This window comes from Mya arenaria, chromosome 9 (genome assembly GCF_026914265.1).
Source record: "Mya arenaria isolate MELC-2E11 chromosome 9, ASM2691426v1".
Classification (NCBI taxonomy): domain Eukaryota; kingdom Metazoa; phylum Mollusca; class Bivalvia; order Myida; family Myidae; genus Mya; species Mya arenaria.
The window spans coordinates 20,166,892-20,194,026 of record NC_069130.1 but is presented as its reverse complement, the minus strand read 5'-3'; the positions used below and the strand labels follow the sequence as shown (position 1 = coordinate 20,194,026).

Here is a 27,135-nt window from a genome sequence, read left to right as displayed (position 1 = left end):
TACTGCACATATTCCCAAACAGAAATAAAGCTAATTTTTGGGACTGCCATTTTAATCTGTGTTGAGTATTTCCATACAACACTGATTGAAATCTTATCGCCTTGTGGCGTAACGGTTCTCTATATAATTCATAAACAGTTCAATTCGGAATTTTCATTTTTATTTTTCTTCAATTATCTGTCGGCTATTTAAGATTCTAACTAAAAACAATTTTAATTGTGTTGCCTGGTATTATCATTGCTACCAGCTTTTCGATCCAGTAATATCTCAAGGATTTATAAGATGTTACAAAAACCTAACAAAATCATTTCTCAAAATTGTGTATGCTCACAGGATCATTATTGTGCACTCAAATGCATTCTGGGTAACTTGTAAGTTCTGATAAATCTGTTCTCTTACTAATTATTAAACTTTGCAAGATACAATCGCTAGCATTTTCTTTTTTGTGGTTTGTTAGTAGAGGAATGATTGTATCAACGATAAGCCATACTAGAAATCCTAAAATGAAATAAACTGCAGAAATTATAAGTCAGATCTATGCATTCATAATAAAGAGTTATTAGTTAAACATCATGCTAATTTCGGTCATAATTTTATTTATATACAGCTTTTTCATCCTCCCTCCCCCTTTTTCTGGAAGAGTTTAGACCGTTCCATAATTGTAAGGGAATGAGTGAATTTGTGAGACACAAAAACAAGATATACACCATCTGATAAATTTTAAAATGCATCATCTGTTCATTTAAAACCACCTCTTTATTCTAAAACTAAAATCAGTATTTATTTACCAAAATTCCTTCCTAACTTAGTAGAGTAGAGTAGCAATTCATCCTTTGAAATAAATTGAGAAATTTCACAATTCATTATCACATTAAAATCAGTTGGTCAATACTGTATGTTCTCGAATGAGTTCATGAACAGGGCTCTCGTGATAGTTTGTGTCCAGAAAAAATGTTAGTATGATAATTGACAAGCCTAAGGTACATACAAGGCAACATAAAACAACTACATGCACGAATCTGCTCCTTTATAATGTCATTTACTTTCACATCAATTAAAGAAAATATGCAACAAGAAATAAAAAAAAGCGTAAAATAATTATCAGCAAATATAAATCAATAGAATGGTATGCAAAAGCCAGACATTACTTTTTATTTAAATACTCTTATAATGTTTGCAGTCTATGAAGTCACTTTAAATCCTATCAACTAGCCATTTCTCTCTTTCTAAAACATAAAAAACGAAGCAAATATACAGGAATACATATCCTATCTATATAAACAACATGCAACAAAATATAAAAATTCTACATGGGCTATCAACAAGACACTAAACTAAATAAACCACTAAAACCAACATATATTTGGTGCAACATACATTCAAACATGTGTTCATCATGCACGCTGTGCTGCTATTTTTACCACCACCACCACAATTACCCAGAATGCAATGTGCAAAAGCCGTGCAACCTAGCCCCACGTTTGGCAACGGCTACATACAGATTAAAACAGCTTTTCTTACTTTAATTCCAAAGTGATTATTTAGCTTTTACATTTCTATATGTTATTATGTACAAGCACATCGCTCGACATATATATAAGTAAAAATACATCCCATACACTCCAAGAGTTAGATTCCCTAGTATTATCTTAACAAATGATATACTGTTCATCTCAGATTCTCACTTAACTATTAAAAGGATTCCACAAATTTAATACATGTATACAAGTGAACATCTAAATAAAAGAATATTTCTATTAACTTAACAAATTATTCATTTGTGAAGTTCATGATTTTCTTATTTCTGATGAAAATGGTTCCATCCAAGAAAATCTAGTATATAAATCCCTATGTAAGATACATTAAAACCACTAAATCCAACCTTAAAAACTACATGATTCCTTAACTCCCCTGGCCCTTATATATAGTCCCATACTAAATATCTCCATCTCATAACAGCACATGAAACCTCATCATTTGAAAGTTAACATAATTTACCCTTCCTCATCACATATATGATATAAAACCTTTTAGTAACAAACCCGCGGAAAACTTACCCTGCCCCTCCAGCGAAGGGGTCACCACCGAAGGGTGACGCGAAGAACGATGCAGAAGGTCCGGGAAAGCCTGTAAAAGAGTTGGCAAACAATCCGTTGGAAAATCCTCCCATCCCGCCAGCAGCTGGCCCTACAATGTACGGGATACAGGGTCATGTGTGGCACACTAACATGCTACTATGTAAGAATGTTCAATGCTTTGTATTGTGGTTCATCGATATATGAAAACATTTTCATGATGTTTCCATACACAGATGAGCTGCATTTCTCAAATATTCTTTCACCGACTTTCTTCCTGTACATTGACATTGTAAATCATTTAATTGGAACATTCATGTATTAAATACAATGCTTTTTGTCATACTTCCAAAAATATGCAAACAGATTGCTTCTCATGATAACAGTTAAATAAAACTGCATGAGTTTGCCAAACACCAATTACACACTGCCTTCACCAAACCTAAGCCAAGCATTTAAATATATGACAAAATTAAACTGAAACGCCTGTCAATTATCCACTTAAATTAAAGTTACTTCTTAAATGTCCATTATACTTTGCATAATATTATATTGTTCATTGCATGCAAAAAATGCAAATAAAAACATAACTTTATGGCATTAAGATAATAATGAATTTTAAAGCAGTTAAATTTTTACCACAAAACATAAATCTCTTTAAAAATCAGTGCAATTAATTTTTATACGACAGAATAATATTCTATAGAGCTCTATTTACTATTATTAAATGACAAACTCCTTATCACATTTCTATTAAATAGAGCTTTTTACATAACTTATGAAGCACGATTACAAGAGCGCCAGAAGCAGGTGTTGACACTCATCTGTTTTTCTCACTCGACCAAGGAGAATAATATTACGATATTTTAACCTGAGTTTTGGGACTTTCTACACATATTCTCCTTCTTGTTGTTTAGATGTGTCCAAGTTTCATGTTAAAATCTTAAAACGTTTAAAAATTCACCCAAGTCTATGGCCAGGATAATATATACTGCCATTCACCAAGGCTATGACAATGCCACAACTTTTTTCTGCAAAATCAAATAGCTAATAAAAGCAGTGGTTAACCCCAGCACCTAAAATCTACCCATGCAGCAGTTTTACTTACATTGCTCTGAAAAAATACATTCTAACTGTTTCAAAGAAAGTTAAAAACTAGAATAATCTTTTCAACCCGTGTCCAAAATCTAATGCAAATAACGTACCGGTATATTCATATAATAGGAGAACAAAGGCTATATGGAGATGAAAGAGCATAAACAGGACAATATCTTTTTTAAACAAAACTAAAGAAATTCAAATTATTCTGCAAGCGTCACCATGGTTATACCTGAGAAGAACTCAGCGAAAGGGTCCCTGCCCCCGAAAAATTCTCGGAACACTTCCTCAGGATCTCTGAAATGATAACTGTGGAAATCGTCGAACCCTCCTCCATCGTAGTAGTTAGAGTGACTGCCATGTCCGCCCGTCAATCCATCCTTGCCGTATTTATCGTATATCTCCCTCTTATTCTCTGAAAAAGTGTATAGTTAATAAGCATTCTGCATGGTTTCTCACAAAAGAGATTTTAATGTATCATACAGAGATGCCAACACAAATTTGTAAAAAAAAAGAGGTATCAGTTCAAAATAGGAGTATCCCCATCACACTTTATACAAATAGTCATTTTTTTTTTTTGTATAGATTAGATAAAAAAATAATAATTATGTTTTGTGGCCCAAAGAGGAAATCAGCTGAAAAGAGGAAAATTGGCATCCCTGTTAATTCATACTCTTTCAGGGATGTGATTGAACAGTTGAAGGATTGCAAGCAATCATTTGGGCATGGGTGGGGGAGGGCCTTCAGGTGGTCAAATGAGGTGAATCACCATGCTGCTGCAGAAGCAAAACCGGCTTTTAAGCAACCCTATTGAAGGTTCTCCTGATTCAAATTTAAATCATCCTTGAGTGTTAATACTTACAGCAGATAAAGTAACAACTTTTAAATCTGTTTCAAACACAATCACATCCCTAACTTTAGATGGAAACAAACTAATAATATTATTTTTTTGCAGTGAAAATTATGGACCTACATTTTATTTTTACAGCCTGCGCGCATATGGAGTTGAAGTAGTCACCACACAAAACAAATGGGTTTTCCCGATTCTCCATTTTACCCCACAACCTAAGGCAGTTTTTGTTTTTTTAATTTTTCAAGGTTCAAAACTTTTACTAAAAGGTTTGATTGAATCTATATCGACGAAAACATTAAACAGAAAATGTGTGAAATTTGACCCCAGGGACTAAAATATGATTAAAATGTGTACAGCGAAAAATCAAGATAGAAAAATTGACATAAGCAGAATTGTACAAGATATACACAAACAGAGGGAATAAATTCGGGACCAGGAAATGTTTTTGACACAACCAGAAAATCCAGATATCAGAGATTGACATAGAGAGTTTTCACTATATATACGTCCCCATGTATTTATATATTAGCTGAATGATCATGAAGAATAACAAAGTTATGGCTTGGACACGATGCTTATAGGTTATGTAAAGTCAGTTGGGAATCAGCTACCTCAAAACACAAAGCCGTCTTTCTAAGGCCTTACATTGACTGTTATGTACATACTGTCAGACAAGACTTCATAAGCCTCTGAGATCTCCTTGAATCGTTTCTCAGCCTCTTCTTTGTTGTCAGGGTTCTTGTCTGGGTGCCACTTCAGCGCCATCTTCCGATACCTGCACAGAAATTAGAAATACACATGTTACTTTTATAAACTCATCGCTGTTAGTCTTTAAGTCTTTAAAAGCCTCAATCAAACTATTTTCATAATAATGCAACTTTTGAAGTGTTTTTAAAGGAACATTTCTATTAACATTTCTGTCATGTATATGCTTTACCATTGACTAACTGCCCTTGCTTATTTATACAATTAATAAGAACAAACGATATCCAAGTTGAACACCATCTGGAACTTGGATAACTTTTTCCCAGGTTATCTTTCGGCCATTTTGCAAATTTAAACATTTGATTGGTTAATTATTGGGCAATCAATAAAAAATTTGGCTTACTTGAACCAATTTAAAGACTTAACCATTTTTATTTTCCAATCCGCTGCTCATGATAATCTAACTTGTATTTAGTGTAAAATATTCAAGGTCTTTGTATATGAAGTATAATTGTTAATCAGATTGCAATCTATCAAATTTACGTTTGTAAACAAGCATTAAAACAAGCATTATTTTTTATGTAAAATAAAGACTAATCATTGACAATGCATGCACTTTTCAAATACCAGCTCTGCAATTACTATCACAACCAGAAGTGTATGAGAGTACAACATTATAATGCACCAGTCAATTGTAACCACGGCCCCCAGGTCTGGGGAATAGCAGGAACTTTGACTTTTGGTCCAGCCAATCGCTGGAAAAAATCCCCGCCCTTCGGAAACAAACTGCTGGTAAAATCCCCGCCAAATGTCCCCGCACCCCAGGGACATCCTAGGTAAGGCCCATTCTCCGCTATTTTCTGCGCGAAAACAAAACATTCACTCCACACTGTGGGGCCACCTGAAAGGTAAAAACTATTTCCCCCCGCTATCCCGGAATACCCCCGGACCTGGTGGGGGGGGGGGGGGGGGGGGGGGAGGGGAGTGTGGTTACAATAGGCTGGTGCATAAAGAACATCTAGAATGATTGTATCTTATGCATCACCCTGTATGGTTAAAGACAGGGTTCTAAGGGGTCTCTTTATTATCCCAAACATCTGTCAATCCACTCACTTGAACCTTGAGCTGTCAACAAAATGTTGTTCAACATTTGTAGTGACTTTTACCCTGAAGATAAGCTGTGACTACGGCCAATACATATAGTATCTTAGCGACTGATGTAAGTTAAGCCTAACAGAACAGAACCACCTTATTTCCTGTTATCCTAAGAACAGGCCTAGAGCAAGTTTCTTTGATTGATATTACACACAGCTCTCAGCCTCCAGTTTGGCATATTTTCCCCATTAATCTACCCATCATTGACACTGGCACTCTGTGTCAGGTTAATGTTGTTGCAGATGAATTCCATTTTCAAAGCTGATAGTATTTATATAATTCTGTACTCATGTGATCTATGCATACCTATTTTATTGTAGTTATGTGTTTGACCTGCTATAATCATTTGTGTATGATAATGCTGGTGTAATTACTTCACAAGTCAAGTCAATATTTGTTTATTGTTGGATTCCATTTAACATTTACATCATTATAAGGTACAAGTGATAATGAAATATGCTCCACACAGCTCTGTGCATTTTTTTCAGAAAAATAGTCTAATACCTGCTGCACATTCAAGCAATGGGACTTAAAATTATAAGTATTTAAAAGGGCAATGCACCCCTGTAGGCCGCAGATAAGGGACTGTGGTAAGGGTTGAAGGGCACATTTTATTGCCAATGTGAAAAACTATACTGGGTGAGTACCTAAATCGGAACACTTTTCGACGGCACTTGTTTTGAAATATTTATAGTTAAGATTTGCACCACAACTACAAAATTTCCAATCAGCATACTAGGATTCAAGACCAATTGGTTGATACAAATGGCATTCAGTTCAAGATACTACCTGAAAAGTACTTTATTAACCGCACAATTAAGGACTGGCATTTTCGTCCTCGGAGTACCTAAATATGGAAAAGTTTTAATTTGTTATTTATTTTTATGTATTCTTTTAAAATTATTGCTCCATGATTTGTTTAAGTTCATTTATAATTTATGTAATTTCCAGCTTGTTTTTTTTCTTATTTTTGTCAGTAAAATTTGATGATTTCAGTAAAATACAGGCTGAACCAGTATGCTGTGATTGTGGCAAGCATGGAGTCTTTCCCCCGCGTGCCATGTATTGACATTTGAACATGAAAAACTTTTAATGATAGCAGTATTTGAAATACTTACCGGAGAATCGTGTTCTTTGGAATTTGTATCTAAGACAAATGTCTTTATTGATTAAAATTGTAAATAAACTGATCTCGATCGGAAAAATATTTTTATAATGGGTGTTCCATATTTAGGTAGTGTTCCGATTTAGGTACTCACCCAGTAACAAAAAAAAATGTTAGAAATGTGTTAACTTGAAGCTGTTATATGATTAAACTGCCGAATAATTTAATATAAAAGTTTCCCCTGCCATAAGAGTTCATGTATGAAAAAAGGCTGATTTATCCAAGAACTTATTCATAAACTGTGAACAATAGTTCCTGTTGAAAGCCTATAAAATTTAAGTAACCATTTTTTCTTTCACAGCAATTTTTTTTCAAGATTGACATAAGCAGTGTTTCAACAGTCTTCAATGTTTTCATTGGTGTTTTTGCAAGTCTACCCACATTCCACAGAAGTTAATATTCCACTATAGTTCACCTCTAGGTATTTTCATTATTGAGACTATTCAGAATGATACTACTGGATCGGCATGCCAACTATTGCAAGAATGATTATAATACCAATTTGATGTTATTTACAAAAGCAGCAAAAATGCATTACTTTCCCCTCCTACTCATAGATCTTTCCGAAGCCATCCCAGCTAGAATACTCTTCAATTGGAGATCAAAATATGCACTCATGATTGAATCCTGGTGAAGGTTTTCAATAAATCAGTGTTTATAGTGTTTCTGTCTGCAAACATTCCAAAAATGTGTTGCTAAGAGATCATTTAAAACAAATTTAATGACTGTAGGAATTGCAAAAGCACCTGACTACTGAATAAAAATTATGGTAAAAATTTATCCCTAAACTATTTTGTTTACGGAACTGTTCACAGCAGTGTTAAATTAAAGATGAAATTTTGTGCATGAGCAATTAAGGCTTTCTGAGCAACAAGGTAAGAATCTAAGGGTGCACTGTGACCCGAATGATGCCCAAATGTAAAATGCTGAATGGTTGAGTGCCTGAGTATATGGCCAAGAATTGACAGCCTAAGTACTTACTTACAACTTTATTCACATAATTTCAGGATATATGGTAAGGTTGCCTCTATAAGTAACAACTCACACTTTGTTCTGCTGCCTGTCAATGAAAGACCCTTACTGTTTAGATAGTACTTACGCTTTTTTGATGTCTGCCTCTGTGACATTTCTCTGAACAGAGAGGATTTCATAGTAATCTACCTCCATCTTCTTCGCCTTCATAGAGGCTACTTCTGGAAAGAGAAAGCATACAAGGTGTAAGAATGTAAGAAAACAATAGAAATGGTTGTTTTCCAAAGGTCAAGGTCATCGTCAAGGTTATATTATGAAAATAAAGAAATGGTCAAGGTCAAAAGAAAATTTATCAAGTAAAGGTGAAAGGCATTTGCTGGAAAAAACAACACAATGTCAAGGTCAAAACTATGCTGGAAAAAAAGACTGAGAGCTAAGATTGTGGTCACATGATGCTGTTAAAAATGAAAATAACATAAAGAATAAAGAAAGAAAAACATTTTTGAGACAATAGAAAAATTAGGTGAAAGTGCCTTAAATAAGAACACAATAAGAGCGTTTTATTGCCCTTTCAAGTAAACTTAGAATATGGTATGATCTGTTATGACATCAGTGTTCTCTGATTCCCTATGAAAAAGCCTCTGGAGTGAAACATTCCAGACAAGTTATGGAAAATGAGGCATAAAGGATATATATCAAGTGAAATTCTTGAAAAATGCTTCACTTTGACAAATTACCTAGACTTCAAAGTAATAATTTCCCGTTTGTGTTTGAAGTGTCAATTTAACACAAATACTTTGCATAAGAATAAGGGAATGCATTATTTCACAATCATAGTTTGTGGGACAAGTGTTAATACTTGGGTATGAATTTAATAGAGATATCATCATTACCTAAATTTCAAACATTCAGGTATTCTTGAACAATAAAATGAATCCATCTACCAAATAAATAATCATATTTATTTGTTTATTAATTAAAAACAAGAAACGCCGCAATGCAACGAAACCAGGTTTTTAATGATTGACAGAAGAACTTCAGCCGGTGTCTGTTTTTCTATTTTTAGTAACAGTGACCTTGAACCTAGGGACCCCAAATGCAATCCATTGAAAGGTATCCATAAACTCTTCCTTTATACCAAGTTGTGTCAGGATATGTCAACCCTAACTTAAGTTATTCAGTTTCAACCATTTTTCTATTTTTAGTAACAGTGACCTTGACCTTGACCCTAGGGACCCCAAACGCAATCCCATGAAAGGTACCCATAACCTCTTTCTATAGACCAAGTTTGGTCAAGATATGTCAATCCTTACTAAAGTTATTCAGTTTCATAGGTGAGTTTGACACCGCCCGGCCGCCCGCCCGAACAACGACGTTTGCCATTCTAATAACCAGGTTTCACTATGTGAAAACCTGGTTAAAAAAGGGCGATGTTCGATCTGGCGCCATTGTGCTTATTTCAATGACTGTTTCATACACATCAGTCTGATTTCTCTAACTTTGTCTGAAAAAATATATTTATAAAATTTTAAGGAATGAGAATATCCATCAAATTAAACATATAGTTCCTTGACCCCCTCCTAAATTGCGCACTAAATAATCCTTATTTTTAATTACCCAAAACCTGTGTAACAAATCAATTTTACCTATTTCGTGAGTCATCACACCAAATTATGCCCAATGTTGAGTATCTGCTAACGTGTGAGATCCTCTGAGTCCCTATTAGTGACCTTACCCCCCCCCCCCCCCCCCCCCCCCCCCCCCCCCTAAAATAGCACTTTCAGATTTTAAGAGGCACTCTATATTCAGCTAATATTGTTTCAAATTTGTGGCACAGTCCATCATCATGACATCACATGTTTTTAGGCAAAGATATTCTAAATCCACCATGGCTGTGGTGATAATCAAACTGACATTAACCAACATAGAAGCCAAAATTTAATCAAACCATCCATAAAAAATGTAACAAAATGGGAGAAGAAACTCAACATAAAATTAACCTTCAATATAGACAACGATGGGAACGTCTGCAAGATATTTTGTGCAGATTGCCTATCAGACTTCCTCGATAAGTTTTCTACTGTCTATGTTTATGAAACTAATGACTTTAGAAGGTGAATTGTTATGACACATAAAACATTATGTTGTTGTTTTTGATAACATAACATTTTCAAAACAAAAACAAAGGGTGACCAAAATTTTGCGGTTGAACTTCAGAAAATGCCCAGCTGGCATGGCATATTCAGCACTCGCAAAAATTTGAGAGTTCATTTTTTTCTAAATTCAATCCCTGAGGATGTGTCCACAGAACAACAGGATCCCCCTATGAAAGTGTTTTCAGCCAAGCCTCACCTGGTGAGTAAGAACATGAACTTCAATTCTTATTCCAGATCCTCAATACAACTCATTCATTCATCATTCAGCACCATGAGTCAGTCCAATATGGTAACAGCACACTGAACTTCTCATTAGATGCAATTAAACTGGGTATAAACATCATTTTGATGGGGAAGGTAGTTACCTCTGATATCTTCCCCACTTATTAATTGAACAGTATTTTTCTCTCAAGAAAATGATAAGAAATAATTATTTAAATACTGGTACTTTCACTTACTGTTTAAGGAAATATTTTTAAAGAATCCTTGTTGAAATATATTGCAACACTCTAATAAAAAAATATTAAAAAGAATAAGTTTGATAAAACAATTACAATCATATCCTCCATTAGATGGTGCTTAAACGACGAGATTTTATCAACAAATGTGATATTAAATTTATTTATGTGGAGCTGTGTTATATGCTGTTTCATAAAAATAAATGACTATACAAATGCATTTCTCTAAATTAATGGACGTCATCATGGTCATAATACTCATACATTTTTGTTTAATGAACAAAATCATCTTTGTTCCGGTTGTAGGTGCAACAGGTACTGGAAATCCTTAAACAATGATCCTAAAGATTTACGAAATCATGACAATTTCACCTCAAAAAACGCTTCAACAATTAGTGAAAATGAACATGATGAAAACAAGTGTCTCCAGGCCAAGTTTGCTATTTCCTACAATGTGACCTATTTGGGGACCACTGGCCGACCGACATACTGAGAACACTGTGTGGATGACAGGTATATTCATCTTGCACTCCCCCACCAAACTGGCAAGGCAGCACACCAACCATGAGTCAACATCTAGACTGTCATATACGTTCTGTACAGTGGTCAAAATTCACACATGCCCGCAAGCCTTGCACTGGAAAAATACATTCCGGGCTGGCTCAAATTGCTCATTATATAGAAGGGCTTACTGATTCTTTTTTTGTCATGACCAAGAAATTTGGTGAGATTTGGAATAGAAGTTTTTCCAATAAAAACAAGACCTTTGCGGCATGACGTAACTTTTGCATAATTCATTGTTCATAAATACAATTTCCAATAGCCTGTGGTCTTTTTGCTGGATTGATATGCATGCAAGATCTACTCTATGACAATAAATCAGCTAACCCATGGCAATACCAGTATCAAACCGAGACAGAATTGCATTTATATAATGAACTCATGAAAATTAGAAACATCAAAAGCATCAGGTGTATTTCATCCCCCTTTATATCAAACATAATGCTATCATGTTCATCAATATTAAGTTCAGCTACTCGCATGTTCAGAACTAGGTGGCTTAGAGCATTATACTGAGCTTCCTAGTCTGGCATGTCAGTACAAGTAGTGTTTAACCTAGAATATGTTGTTGAGAATATTACCTCCCTTTCTTACAGAGATGCCATTCAAAATAACACAAATTATTGACAAATTCATATCAAAAACACAACTATTGTTCATTTTTTTCAGGAAGTGACAGAACTATGCATAAGTAGTACTCAAATTAGGACAGCCCTGGTGCATGCATGAATACGTGAACAAAGGCCGTTTGTTTGTACAAATTTTCAGATGACATTCATTGTTATAACAAAAATGAATCTTTGATTTTAAAATCTTCTATTTTGCTTCAAACTTCTAGTGAGGATAAACTTGAGGCTTTCAAACTTCTTTCAAACACCACAGACCATTGAGCACAGTCACTTTGAACATTCAAACACATCCTGGGTTTTCCTTGGGTGTGGGGTGACCCTCATGCTTCACAAATTGGCGGTCTGCTGGAATACTATGGGGTCCCACTATTATGGTTTACACTCAATGGAAATATATTTCAGGGGTACCAATGATGTGAGGTAATTTCAAAATGGTAATCCTTGGCTTGAAAACCTAATCAGGGAGCCTCGATTTCTACACCAGAGAGAACTCTGCATATATACTAGGGATGGCAACGAGTAGTAAAATTAATACTCGAGTACTCGGACGATCGTTCGATTGAGTACTCGGGTACTCGATTACTCGGAAAAATTGAATATGTGTTCGCAAAGACAAGATTGTGTATATATCATGTATCGTTAATGACGTATATTGTGCGTAGGTCGTATTATTGGTCATTTTCACCTTTAAAGTAAACTTTCATTACGTATTTTAACAAAAAATGATATAAAAAGAAAACAAATGTTGTTTCAGGCTTTTAATTTGTCTTGTTTGTTTCATTTTATACAAGTATGCACTGTAGAAATAAACAACAATCAGAATGCAATAAACGAAAATTAAAAGCATACATAAAAATAGTGAACGAAATTCAATACGAAGTTCAGTTGTTCACTCTATAATTTAATTTTTAAATGATAGTTTTTCGTACTGTGTAATTGTTGTTGACCTCATTAATATTCATAATTCTTGATTTAAAATATCAACCAATCAATTGTGATAATCATTGCAAAAATAGTTAAAATACGCCCTTTAAGAAATCAATAAATTTTCGTAACGGTCGATACTTGCTCGTTAGCGTCCATTGTTTGATGAAAAGTCTCTAATTGGTATACAATAGAATTGTGTAGGTGAAAGTACCGCTATCAAAACTTCGCTAATTGACATCAGTGCTAATTTGAAATAGGGGTCCTTTGTTGACAGTTTGCAACTATCACAACAACTCTCAACTAATTGATTGAGGTCAATTGTGTACACAGCGGGGATTAGAGGGACCGTTAATTGTCCTCTTGGCAACTAACCAGATCTGATATTTTGTCTGTAAATCGTGTATTTGGTGATTTTTATAGATTTTTTGATTTTTTTTCCGAGTACTCGAGTAGTGATTTGGTACTCGAGTACTCGGACGTTCGATCGAGTACTCGAGTACTCGGGTACTCGTTGCCATCCCTAATATATACACAAACAAAACGTGACTTCTAAGCTACTAAAGTACTTAAGGAGGACTAACTCAACTGGCTTTCTTAACAAAAACATCAATCAGCTGTTTCTTTAGAACATAATTGAATTAAACAAAACTTCAAACATTCAATCAGGACACTATTGTATGTGAACAACCACTGGAAAGATGAATCTACAATGTATTAACCTTCTAGGTGTTATGTATAGTTACATTAAAACCCAAGCATTAACTTGACAAAATAAATTACTTCAATCAACACTTGAAGCTGCATGCTCAAAGACTATGACAACTTTTTATCTTTCTATTTGTCTTAGAATTGTGCCTAATTTAGTGTAAATGTCTGAAAAAAGGTGATATAAGACTGCTGATAAATGATCAGATTGCAGTTTCAAATATTAACATTCACAAATTGATGTTTTATGGCTATAAAAGCTTTACCAACGCTTTTAAGGAAAAATAAATTTTCATCATTTTTCCACACCATTGAGACCAGTACTGATTATGCCATAATCCGCTGACTGAGACTGGCACAAAAAAGTTGCCAAAATGGTCTGAATCTGCAAGAAAACAGCTTTAAATTCAACAGAAGCTGTAAATGAAGCTTACTAAATAAGAAAATGATGACATTTTTAAATAAATTGAAGTTTAAAATGAAAGCTATAATCTTTCAGTTAGTTCATTAATATAATTGTTTACAAAACAGAGTTACCTTAATATCAGGAATATCACAAATGAAAATGTGTCTCTATATTAGTCCCCAGATACACAATTCACACTTGAAACAATAATTCAAAGCATCATGTAAATCATCTGCATTGTATGTAACTTAATATTCTGTCCATGTATTGAACAAAGTCTGCATGTGAAAGCATTCTATTGTCATGTACAGCATATGAAATTAAAAAGATATGTTGGTGTTTTCATTTCAAGAGAGAGAAATAGGCCAAAACAATCGCAAAATGCTGCACATGATAAAATCATAGTTTCACACCAAAAGTAGACTACCCAGGCGTGCCTGGAGGGATTATGTCACAGTTGGTAGTTATATATCGCTCCCATTATAGCATCCTTACCTGCCATCCATCACCGCAATAAAAGCTGCGACACATAGTTGGTTTAGCTATGAAGTTATAAACAACTAATTAACTTAGCTAACACATTTTGTGATTTATTTATACTAACAATGGTAGGCATAATAATTATTATTTCTTTTCTCTAGTGTGGCAGGTATTATTTACTGTAGACCAGTGAATGAATTACAAAAATATGGTCACATCATTATTTCTTATTTTGTGGTCATGCTTTTTAATTAGGGGTGAAGGCCAAAGCCACTGGATCTCAACATTAAGCTTTAAGTAATACATATCATTGTAGACTGACAAAATCATGTTTAAATGAATATGCATGAGGCAAGGGGAGACAATTCCTCTACCAATTAAATTGCATGTTATGATTAAATGCTCTTCAATAACCCTGTACTGTCAGTTGTCTCCACAGGCAAGTGGTCTAACTGACGGGGTAAAAATTGTAGTGATCAGGTGGACCAAACATAATTTATCTACTGGACAACATTAGTACAATTGTCTTTGCATATGCGAGAGTCAGAAATCCAGAGGGTATTCCCATGGACATAAAACTGGAAAGAGCTAACTTGAAATTATCATCAAAATAAGTCTTGATTTTATCATAAAACACTGCTTTTGTCACTCTATATTGAGCTGAATTAGGCACAGCCAATATGCTAAAAATAGACTTACTGATAAGCTCTTCTCCTTTACCTTACTCTCAATAAATTGTATGGTTTCAAGTATGTCTTATAACAAACTTCTAATAAAAAAATATGTGCAAATCAAATGCAGTTTTCATGAGGTTTTAAATCTGTAGTGATTATTTCACATTTAAATCAATGATAAGCCCAGCCTTAAATCGAAAAGTGATTTATGACTGAGGTTACTATTTATAACTTGTTGGTAAAATTGTTGCCAAAATTTCTAACAAACTACTAAACCCAGCCAAGAGAACTTGCTTGAATGACCAAAAAACTATGTTTTGTTATATAAAACAAATATTACAGTATTCTACCATATTACTGAGTAATTACCTAGAATGTAGCAAGGTATTTTTTCTTGCCACCTGGACTTGTAAAATACTGAAGAATGTTTGAAATCCACCATGACTCATAAGCACCAAAAAACCTTAAAGTTTCAGTTTATAAAGTCAAGTAAGAAGCCAATCAAATATAATGTCAGTAATAACAAAGATGGTGCAAAGCCCTATGTGTATGTGTGCACTTTATCATATGGTGAACCATGCAGTTTAGAATGGCCATACATGTTCCAAAGGCATACACTCAAATGCAGCATGCACACATAGGTGTAGCTCCATGTTGGGGTTCACATACACATCATGTTTCGTGACTTTTCGTAAATACTACATACAGTATATTACTGACAGTTTGTATGGTTACTGACAGTTTGTATGGTTACTGACAGTTTGTATGGGTATGTACAACTGTTCATGCCCTACTCCATCCACGTACGTGAGGATCCATGCAACGCTACAATACAGGTTCCATTTCCCAACCTTTCTATGACATTATATCTCAAGATAATGTTGCTCAGATGAAACATTACAAAATTTACAAAAAATAATCTGAAGCCTTTTCACAATGGAAAAAAAACCCTTAACCAACCCTGACAAGAAAATGTCTGAAGGTTGAACCACGCAGTCTGCTGCATAGTTTTTTTTTCAACCTCCACCACAAAAATGCAGATCATTCATAACACAGCTTGTCAAAAGAGCACTGCAAAAATAAGCAGCAGGAAACATGCTATTAAGCATCTTCAAAAGAATCCAATCATAATCGATATCTCTGAAATTCTCCGAGGAATCAAGAGGAGATTGAGTCTGGTAGATTCTAGGTTTTTGTGAAAATTCGGAAACAATTGTATATTAAAAATGATATGATACCATATAATTACATGAACATTTGTAACAATCAAGTGCCAGCTCTCTCTCATCTACAATTCCTGGATGGACAAGGAGCATACATCACGAAATATTTTAATTGGGGCTTTTTGATATGTACATACGTATGTTATTCATTTTTGCAGCTAGACCACTTTTGTTATGTCTACATGGAATTTTGAGCAGACTGTAAACTAATAACTCATCTCAAAGTTTCTTACTTCGTTTTCTACAACATTGAAATTAACTTGTAATACTTTTAGCCCCCTTAATACTTAATACTAAATCATTTCCCTAAAGATATTAATGCAGTTCTACAGTCTGTGTTCATAAGTTACAGTCAACATCGATGACACCTTCGGGAACATGTTCAAAACCACTTTAAGATGAATGAAATGACATTGCTGCTGCTAACAACACCAGCAAAGTCATCAAGGTAACAACAACAACTTTTTTCATCAAATATTTTCAGAAAGCTAAGAGCAAAGCTGTCATATAAAGAGAATAACAATCCAAAAATAGATTAATTATCATCCAACTACGTCATGTTGTTCTTATTTTCATGAGATACACATGCTATTTTAATAGAGATGTTTACGTTTTTGGAAAGCAAAAAAATCTTTATGGTGCGAGATTGATCTGATTTCATTCATTTGGACAGAACAATAATAGCTTCATACAAATAATTATCATAGTCATTCAATGTTAAAACAAATGGTTGGCCAGAGTCCATAGACTTGTGAATCAACCCTTGAACATGCAACTGTGCAAACAACTTGTTTCATTCTGCTGCACCCTGACACTGTAACAGATAAACATTAGCTACTCTATATCAAACTATCCCAATCTCAGCATGTCAATCATGATAAGCCTCAGCCTACACCTATATCAACAGAATCAGCAAACTATCTCTCCAGACCTCATATATACAACAATACAACAGTCTTGTAAACTTTTGGTCATTCAACTTCTGTAATTAGCTTTAGCTTTATAATGAAAATATTATTCACTGTGAGAGTGAAATTTGTAACATTTTACTGAGTATATTTATGTTTACTTTCACAGTAACTGAGTTTTCAACATCCATTAGTTCTAGATACATTTATCTTAAACAAAATATAATCACAAGGAAAAAGGTGAGTTTGTCAGGAGATGGGATGATGTTTTCACCTTTCATCCAGGGTGAGATGTTTAATGATATCAGAAATGGTCAGTAACCTTACGGGCAATATGGAGGGCACCAATGTGGATATAGCACTGATCACAGCACAAACAGGAAAATGAATTATTTCCAATCAAGAAGTACCAAATATTATATGGCCACAATAGGAGCACCTCAGACATTTTCCATAAAAAAAACACACTTGGATGTATGTACATCAGTAGAAGTAGTTTGTAAAATTAATCATAATAATATCAATCAATTTTAGTGTTTTAATTTATACTACTAAGTTCAATCTGTTTCCAAGTGAAGTGCATCATCTCATAAATAGTTAAGATTCCTTTGGTTTTACTGCCAAATTGAAATTTCTACCCGATTTGCTTGCAGGGTAGTTAAATGTAAAGAATCCTGACATTGTAAAAGGTCCATATACATCTGAGGTTGGTTTTTAATGAAAATGGCGGAGGTGTTCCTGATAAGTCACAATATCACTGTTTATAGATGTGACACCTGAGTTTATAAAATAGGACTTACATATATGCCATATTTCTGAGAGGCTTCCCAGGGGATTTTGGTCTGAATTCCAGGGGATTTTGATATTACACCAGGGAATTTTTACGCGGCGAAATTTTGCGCAATATCAACATTTATAATATAAGAATAAATACAGAAAATCACTCTTATTACAATAATTTTTGGACTTAGTCATCATGGTCCTTCATGGAATTTTACACTCATAATATTATGGATGAAAGCACTGTCAACCTTAAGCATGTTTAAAAAGTTGAATTTCCAGGGGATATGTATCCCCCAGCGGGGGATCAGGGGATGGGTCAGAATTCCAGGGGATATTTTCCCCCGCCGGGGGATATGGCATGTATGGACTTCATTAGAACCATTTAAAGGAAAATAATCCTTTCTAATTACACTAAAATAACCATTTTGTGAGGTCCTAATAATTTTTATGGTTTAAAATAGTCTTAGTTTTAAATTTGTGACCAAATTGCTTTATGAAAAATCATGAAAATTTAACTCTCAATAACATATATTATAAATACTATCACTAGTACTGTTCGCATGCAGGTACCATTTTCAATGTGCAAATAAACCATGATAAAAAAAATTACAAGTTAGATTATGTAAGTACTTATTTATTAGTATTTTAAGTCAAAAAGAAATAATAACAATTAACATTTCACAACTTTGCAATTGACTTATGATGATTGTCAATAAAGATAAGCAATTATCAACAAAAAAAAGTTGATAAATATTGGAAAAAGAATAAACCTTTAGCGCAGAAAAGTTTAATCCAGTGCAATTAGTTTCGTATTAGCTTGGAGAAGACAAGTAATTTACCTTCCTTGTAAAGATCAGGAAGATATTTGTTATCATCTTACAAATTTTATAATTTTTAAAGGTCCAGTATTGCCATTACCATCTTAGCATAACTTGATTGAATAAAATTTTAATGTACACAAATCGTGACATTTTCAGCTTTTAAGCATTTCTTTTAAGTAATACTCGTGTATTTAGTCTGCTACTTAAACCTAATAATAATAAGTAAACAGTGACCAAAATATCGTAAGGTGTGTTATATAACAAAAAACCTATATATTGTAAATATTGTTCCTATTTATTACCATTCTATTTGATTTAAAAATCAGACCATACCTTTAGATTAAATTGTTTTATGGTTTAAGTTTTTCCCAAGGCCTAAAAAAAAATACATTTGGTTCGGGTTACCCTACGGAATAGCCGCCGACCCTACCGTTTTTATAGTCAGTTTGAAAAAAAAGAAGGAAAAACTAAAAAAAAAAAAAAAAAAAAATTTTTTTTAAATTGCTTTTCAATATGTAGTTTAACCTTAAATGCTTATACAGAAGATAACTTTAACACCATTCTCCAATGATGAAAATGATATTCTTATATAAAGCCTAATAAAAAAAAAAATAAAAAAAAAATAAAACTAGAAATGTGTCCATAGGACACGGATGCCCCCACTTCGATTTTTTGTCACAGAAAATAAGCCATAATGATTATTCAGGATAATCTCAAGTCTTTTTTTTCAAATAAAGGGCCGTAACTCCTAAATGACAAAAGCGATTTCCATGGCTATCGAACTTGATCAAGATATTATGGTCACAATCATGTATGTAAAGTTTGGTGAGGATTGGACACATACTTTTCAAGAATTAGATTGGAAACATATATTTTTGAAGTATTTTTGGCAAAAAAGGGCCGTAACTCCTAAATGACTAAAGCGATTTCCATGACTATCGAACTTGATCAAGATATTATGGTCACAAACATGTGTTTAAAGTTTGGTGAGGATTGGACAAACAGTTTTCAAGAATTAGATCGGAAACAATCTTCGGGACGTACGTACGTACAGACAGACAGACAGACAGACAGACGTACGGACAAGGGCAACCCTATATGCCGCCACTTTGTGGGGGCATAAAAAATAGAAAGCCTACCTACCCTACCTATTTTTGAAAAGGATGTAACCCTAACCAAACAATATTTTTTTTAGGCCCAATCTACATTCCATGAATACACCACAATGAAGTATTCTTACTAAAACGGGCAGGGAATTAAACTTCCTTTATATTGATAATAGATAAATATAACAAATCTTAATTTTATGAACAGAGCAATAGGGCTTGGCCTCTTAACAGGGATTGATACTGACTATATCCCCCACCCCCTCCAAAGGGACACCACCTGTTGAAAACCTTTGTTCCTTCCTGAAGTCAGTTCCCCATTAAAAATTTGATTTTGTTATACGGGTTATTTAGTATTGGCTTTTATATGCCTGTTTTACAAAGAATTATAAATTTTGGTGTAGAATGACTCCTAAATTCTTCAGTGAAGTATTTTAAGTGTATAAATAAAGCTCAGCTTTAAACATAAAAAACTTTATCCGAATTGTATATGGATGAAATGTTATGAGTACTGAGTTATAAATGTGCAGAAACACACTCAGTGTGCAACATGGTTTCATTGTTTGCATGTTTCGGTAATTTCATCATTATTTTGCATGCTTGAGAGGTTAAGACTACATACAGATAAATTTACATCAAATACCTAAAGAATAAACTATTAATGATGAATAAAAAATGCTGATCAATATTGTCTACCAACAGCTTGAAAACAGATGATGATTTAGAAAAATTAATGGTGTACACTTTGTTACCTCCTTTCCTTAATAATCCACAAATAAAGTCCTTTTTTAATTAAAATTCTGCTTTAAATTTTGGGTATGTGTATTTTGGGTTCCCATCTATCTTTCTGACTAAAAGTTATCATGGATTGGTGCCTCATTGGGTCAACGGACTATGAGGTTCTGGAATCCCTCCATAACAGGAGTTGTCATCGGGATCCCAGGCCACCATTACTGGCATTAGTGTGGAAAGCTGCTGCTAAACAAAAACAAAACTATCGACCAAGGTATAATAAAAATATCAACAAAATAAATGGAAATATTCAAAGGAACATGACAAATGCCCCCCCCCCCCTCCCCCATTTAACATTGACAATTAAATGTTACCTTGACCTTTCAGGTAACAGTATAATCAGACATGAATATTACCCTGCATTGTATTAGAACCACAGACATGAGTCTAACCCTGCATTGCAGGGAACCACAGACATGAGTCTAACCCTGCATTGCAATGAACCACTAACATGAGTCTAACCCTGCATTGCAGGGAACCACAGACATGAGTCTAACCCTGCATTGCAATGAACCACTAACATGAGTCTAACCCTGCATTGCAGGGAACCACAGACATGAGTCTAACCCTGCATTGCAAGGAACCACTAACATGAGTCTAACCCTGCATTGCAGGGAACCACAGACATGAATATAACCCTGCATTGCATGGAACCACAGACATGAATATAACCCTGCATTGCAAGGAACCACAGACATGAAAAATACCCTGCATTGCATGGAACCACAGACATGAATATAACCCTGCATTGCATGGAACCACAGACATGAATATAACCCTGCATTGCATGAAGCCATAGACATGAATATAACCCTGCATTGTATGGAACCATAGACATGAATATAACCCTGCATTGCATGGAGCCATAAACATGAATATAACCCTGCATTACATGGAGCCATAAACATGAATATAACCCTGCATTGCATGGAACCACAGACATGAATATAACCCTGCATTGCATGGAACCACAGACATGAATATAACCCTGCATTGCATGGAACCACAGACATGAATATAACCCTGCATTGCATGGAGCCATAGACATGAATATAACCCTGCATTGTATGGAACCACAGACATGAATATAACCCTGCATTGCATGGAGCCATAAACATGAATATAACCCTGCATTACATGGAGCCATAAACATGAATATAACCCTGCATTGCATGGAGCCATAGACATGAATATAACCCTGCATTGCAAGGAACCACAGACATGAATATAACCCTGCATTGCATGGAATCACAGACATGAATATAACCCTGCATTGCAAGGAACCACAGACATGAATATAACCTGCATTGCATGGAATCACAGACATGAATATAACCCTGCATTGCAAGGAACCACAGACATGAATATAACCCTGCATTGCATGGAATCACAGACATGAGTCTAACCCTGCATTGCAAGGATACACAGACATGAATATAACCTGCATTGCATGGAACCACAGACATGAATATAACCCTGCATTGCAAGGAACCACAGACATGAATATAACCCTGCATTGCATGGAACCACAGACACGAGTCTAACTCTGCATTGCATGGAACCACAGACATGAATATAACGCTGCATTGCATGGAACCACAGACATGAATATTACCCTGCTCTGTATGGAACCACAGACATGAGTCTAACCCTGCATTGCAAGGAACCACACACATGAATATTACTCTGCCCTGTATGGAACCACAGACATGAGTCTGACCCTGCATTGCATGGAACCACAGACATGAATATAACCTGCATTGCAATTATCCACAGACATGAGTCTAACCCTGCATTGCATGGAACCAAAGACATGAATATAACCCTGCATTGCATGGGACCACAGAAATGAATATTACCCTGTATTGCATGGAAACACAGATATGAATGCAACCTTGCATTGCATGGAAGCACAGACATGAATATAACCCTGCATTGCATAAAGCCACATACATGAATATAACCCTGCATTGCATGGAGCCACAGACATGAATATAACCCTGCATTGCATGGAGCCACAGACATGAATATGACCCTGCAATGTATGGAGCATTGTATTGAGCCACAGACATGAGTCAAACCCTGCATTGTATGGAACCACAGACATGAATATAACCCTGCATTGCATGGAACCATGGATATGAATGTAACCCTGCATTACATGGAACCACAGACATGAATATTACCCTGCATTTTATGGAACCACAGATATGAATGTAACCCTGCATTGTATGGAACCACAGATATGAATGTAACCCTGCATTGTATGAAACCACAGATATGAATGTAACCCTGCATTGCATGGAGCCACAGACATGAATATGACCCTGCAATGTATGGAGCATTGTATTGAGCCACAGACATGAGTCAAACCCTGCATTGTATGGAACCACAGACATGAATATAACCCTGCATTGCATGGAACCACATACATGAATATTACCCTGCATTGTATGGAACCGCAGACATGAATATAACTCTGCATTGCATGGAACCACAGACATTAATATAACCCTGCATTGCATAAAGCCACAGACATGAATATAACCCTGCATTGCATGGAGCCACATACATGAATATGACCCTGCAATGAATGGAGCATTGTATTGAGCCACAGACATGAATGTAACCCTGCATTGCATGAAACCACAGACATGAATATTACCCTGCATTTTATGGAACCATGGACATGAATGTAACCCTGCATTTTATGGAACCATGGATATGAATGTAACCCTGCATTTTATGGAACCATGGATATGAATGTAACCATGCATTGTATGGAACCACAGATATGAAAGTAACCCTGCATTGCATGAAACCACGGACATGAATATTACCCTGCATTTAATGGAACCCTGCATTGTATGAAACCACAGATATGAATATAACCCTGCATTGCATGGAACCACAGACATAAATATAACCCTGCATTGCATGGAACCACAGACATGAATATGACCCTGCATTGCATAAAGCCACAGACATGAATATTACCCTGCATTGCATGGAGCCACAGACATGAATATGACCCTGCAATGAATGGAGCATTGTATTGAGCCACAGACATGAATGTAACCCTGCATTGCATGAAACCACAGACATGAATATTACCCTGCATTTTATGGAACCATGGACATGAATGTAACCCTGCATTTTATGGAACCATGGATATGAATGTAACCCTGCATTTTATGGAACCATGGACATGAATGTAACCCTGCATTGTATGAAACCACAGATATGAATATAACCCTGCATTGTATGGAACCACAGACATGATTATTACCCTGCATTTTATGGAACCATGGATATGAATGTAACCCTGCATTGCATGAAACCACAGATATGAATATAACCCTGCATTGTATGAAACCACAGATATGAATATAACCCTGCATTGTATGGAACCACAGATATGAATATAACCCTGCATTGCATGGAACCACAGACATAAATATAACCCTGCATTGCATGGAACCACAGACATGAATATGACCCTGCAATGTATGGAGCATTGTATTGAGCCACAGACATGAGTCAAACCCTGCATTGCATGGAACCACAGACATGAATGTAACCCTGCATTGTATGGAACCGCAGACATGAATATAACCCTGCACTGCATGGAACCACAGACATGAATATGACCCTGCATTGCATAAAGCCACAGACATGAATATAACCCTGCATTGCATGGAGCCACAGACATGAATATGACCCTGCAATGTATGGAGCATTGTATTGAGCCACAGACATGAATGTAACCCTGCATTGCATGAAACCACAGACATGAATCTAACCCTGCATTTTATGGAACCATGGACATGAATGTAACCCTGCATTTTATGGAACCATGGACATGAATGTAACCCTGCATTTTATGGAACCATGGATATGAATGTAACCCTGCATTTTATGGAACCATGGATATGAATGTAACCCTGCATTTTATGGAACCATGGATATGAATGTAACCCTGCATTTTATGGAACCACAGACATGAATGTAACCCTGCATTTTATGGAACCATGGATATGAATGTAACCATGCATTGTATGGAACCACAGATATGAAAGTAACCCTGCATTGCATGAAACCACAGACATGAATATTACCTTGCATTTTATGGAACCATGGACATGAATGTAACCCTGCATTTTATGGAACCATGGATATGAATGTAACCCTGCATTTTATGGAACCATGGATATGAATGTAACCCTGCATTGTATGAAACCACAGATATGAATATAACCCTGCATTGTATGGAACCACAGACATGAATATTACCTTGCATTTTATGGAACCATGGATATGAATATAACCCTGCATTGTATGGAACCACAGACATGAATATTACCCTGCATTTTATGGAACCATGGATATGAATATAACCCTGCATTGTATGAAACCACAGATATGAATATAACCCTGCATTGCATGGAACCACAGACATTAATATTACCCTGCATTTTATGGAACCACACACATGAATATAACCCTGCATTTTATCGAACCACGTATATGAATATAACCCTGCATGGTATGGAATCACACACATGAATATTACCCTGCATTGTATGGAACCACATAATTATATGAATTAAGCTTTGCATTGTATGAAATTATAGGTATAAATCTGACCCTAAATAATGTATCTATCCTCTTATATGAATTCAATATTCTTATTTTTAAATACTAAAACTTTACCTGTAATTTCTGGATATTTTAAACCACATTCACTGCCTGTATTCCACAATGAGTAATCACCATTTATATTTGAAAGCTATGCTATAAAATCAACTGTAAAGTGAATGATATTTCCACAAGGCTGCATACTATTTTTACCAGTATATACAACAACCATAAAGAAGCATAGCTTAGTAGTTGATTTTGGAGTCTTGCAAAATTGAAAACATAAGATTTCTTTTAAGAATTACTGTAACATAATAATTCAAGTTAAGAAAAACACCTGGATTTGTCTTTTTCCATTAATTACAAGCGAGTGTTACTCCATAATAGAGTCACCAGGTGTTTTCTCTTACCTCTGTGAATGAAATAGCAACATTTGAAGGATGGGGCCTTTGCAACCATAATTTATTCATACCTCAAGTGGAACTATCAATTATAGAGTCTTGAGCTTGGGGAACAACTGTGGAACAATTGAGTTCAGGGTTTTCCACCTGTGATAGGGGCCAAAATCACCCTACCTTCCACTTGCCAAAAATGACAATATTTCTCAATTTGCTTCAGAAAAAAATAACATAAGTAATGAAAATTTATCTAAAGTATTATTATTTTAGTATTATTTGGTCATGTTGGTCAATTGAAGAGATAAAGAAATCAAGAAGATAAGAAATAAAACAAACAATTTGTACCATATTTCATCTTTGTTTGTGTTTCAGCTTTTTCCTCATTAAATATCATGATATTGGTTTCTTATATTTCACATTAAAAAACGCTTAGGGTTTCTTTCTAAATTTTGCTGAAAACCCCTGAGTTTAAATGAATTATAATCTTGCTTAATACTAAGATAAAACAGAGTTTAAAATAACTTGAAAAACACAACAAAAGTTTATTTTTTCAATAAAGCATACTTATTTAAATATTTAAATTATTAAGAAACGAATACAAGCAACATATAAAACATATTTTAAGTGTTTATATACATACATGTGTGTGGGACAAAAGTCCCCTGGTCAAGAAGAAAACCAAGAAATCATCTCAAACTGATCAAAGAAATCCTGAATCTTGTTTTCCCACAGAGCAACCTATCCAGTTGGCTACTGTTATCCGAAATACCAAACAGCCGTATTTAGTTTTCTGACTCATTTCATAGGTAGGCAGATCAACAACACTAGCAGACCTGTGGGGGGGATAGACTGGTGCATGAACATGAAACATTAAATAGTCCAATGTTGTATAGACTGGTTCACTCACATTTATAAGCGACAGACAGCCTGGTGCACTCATATCAGATCAGACTGCTCCATCAGGATTCAGAATGCTTACTGACATGATAAATGGACTAGTGCACCCGTTCTAGACTTGGTTAGGTTATCACAATTGCTCGACTTTTTTCTTTGAAAAAACTAAAATTGTATATTTTGCTGAAATCTAGCTATTATTCGTACATGGTGGCAGAGATGGTCAGAGCTTGTAAAGGGCAGGCAATATATCAAGGATTGTGTTAAAGGTGCACCCCAGTAAAAAATGGAAGATTGTTAGGTGCTTGTGTTTCCAGTGCTCATGGAAACAGTAACAAGGACTGCCAAGTTACCAGCCACGCACTTGCCAGAGGCTCGTGTTTTTCATCCATCACTGAAACTAATGATTTTGATACTTTTCATTTAACTTTCACATTTTATCTAATATGACATAATACAAACCCTGTTTGTACATTTCACTAGAATGTGCTTGCATAACTGTTTACTGATGACGTCATGATGCGTAATCTTTGGAAATCACAACAGACGTCAA

The 27,135-nt window shown here is 35.0% G+C and overlaps 1 pseudogene; it reads right to left on the bottom strand.

Moving 5' to 3' along the window:
* Nucleotides 1–25,389, bottom strand: part of LOC128246488 (dnaJ homolog subfamily B member 6-like) — a 36,920-nt pseudogene extending 11,531 nt beyond the window's left edge.
* Nucleotides 25,390–27,135: the final 1,746 nt, after the last annotated feature.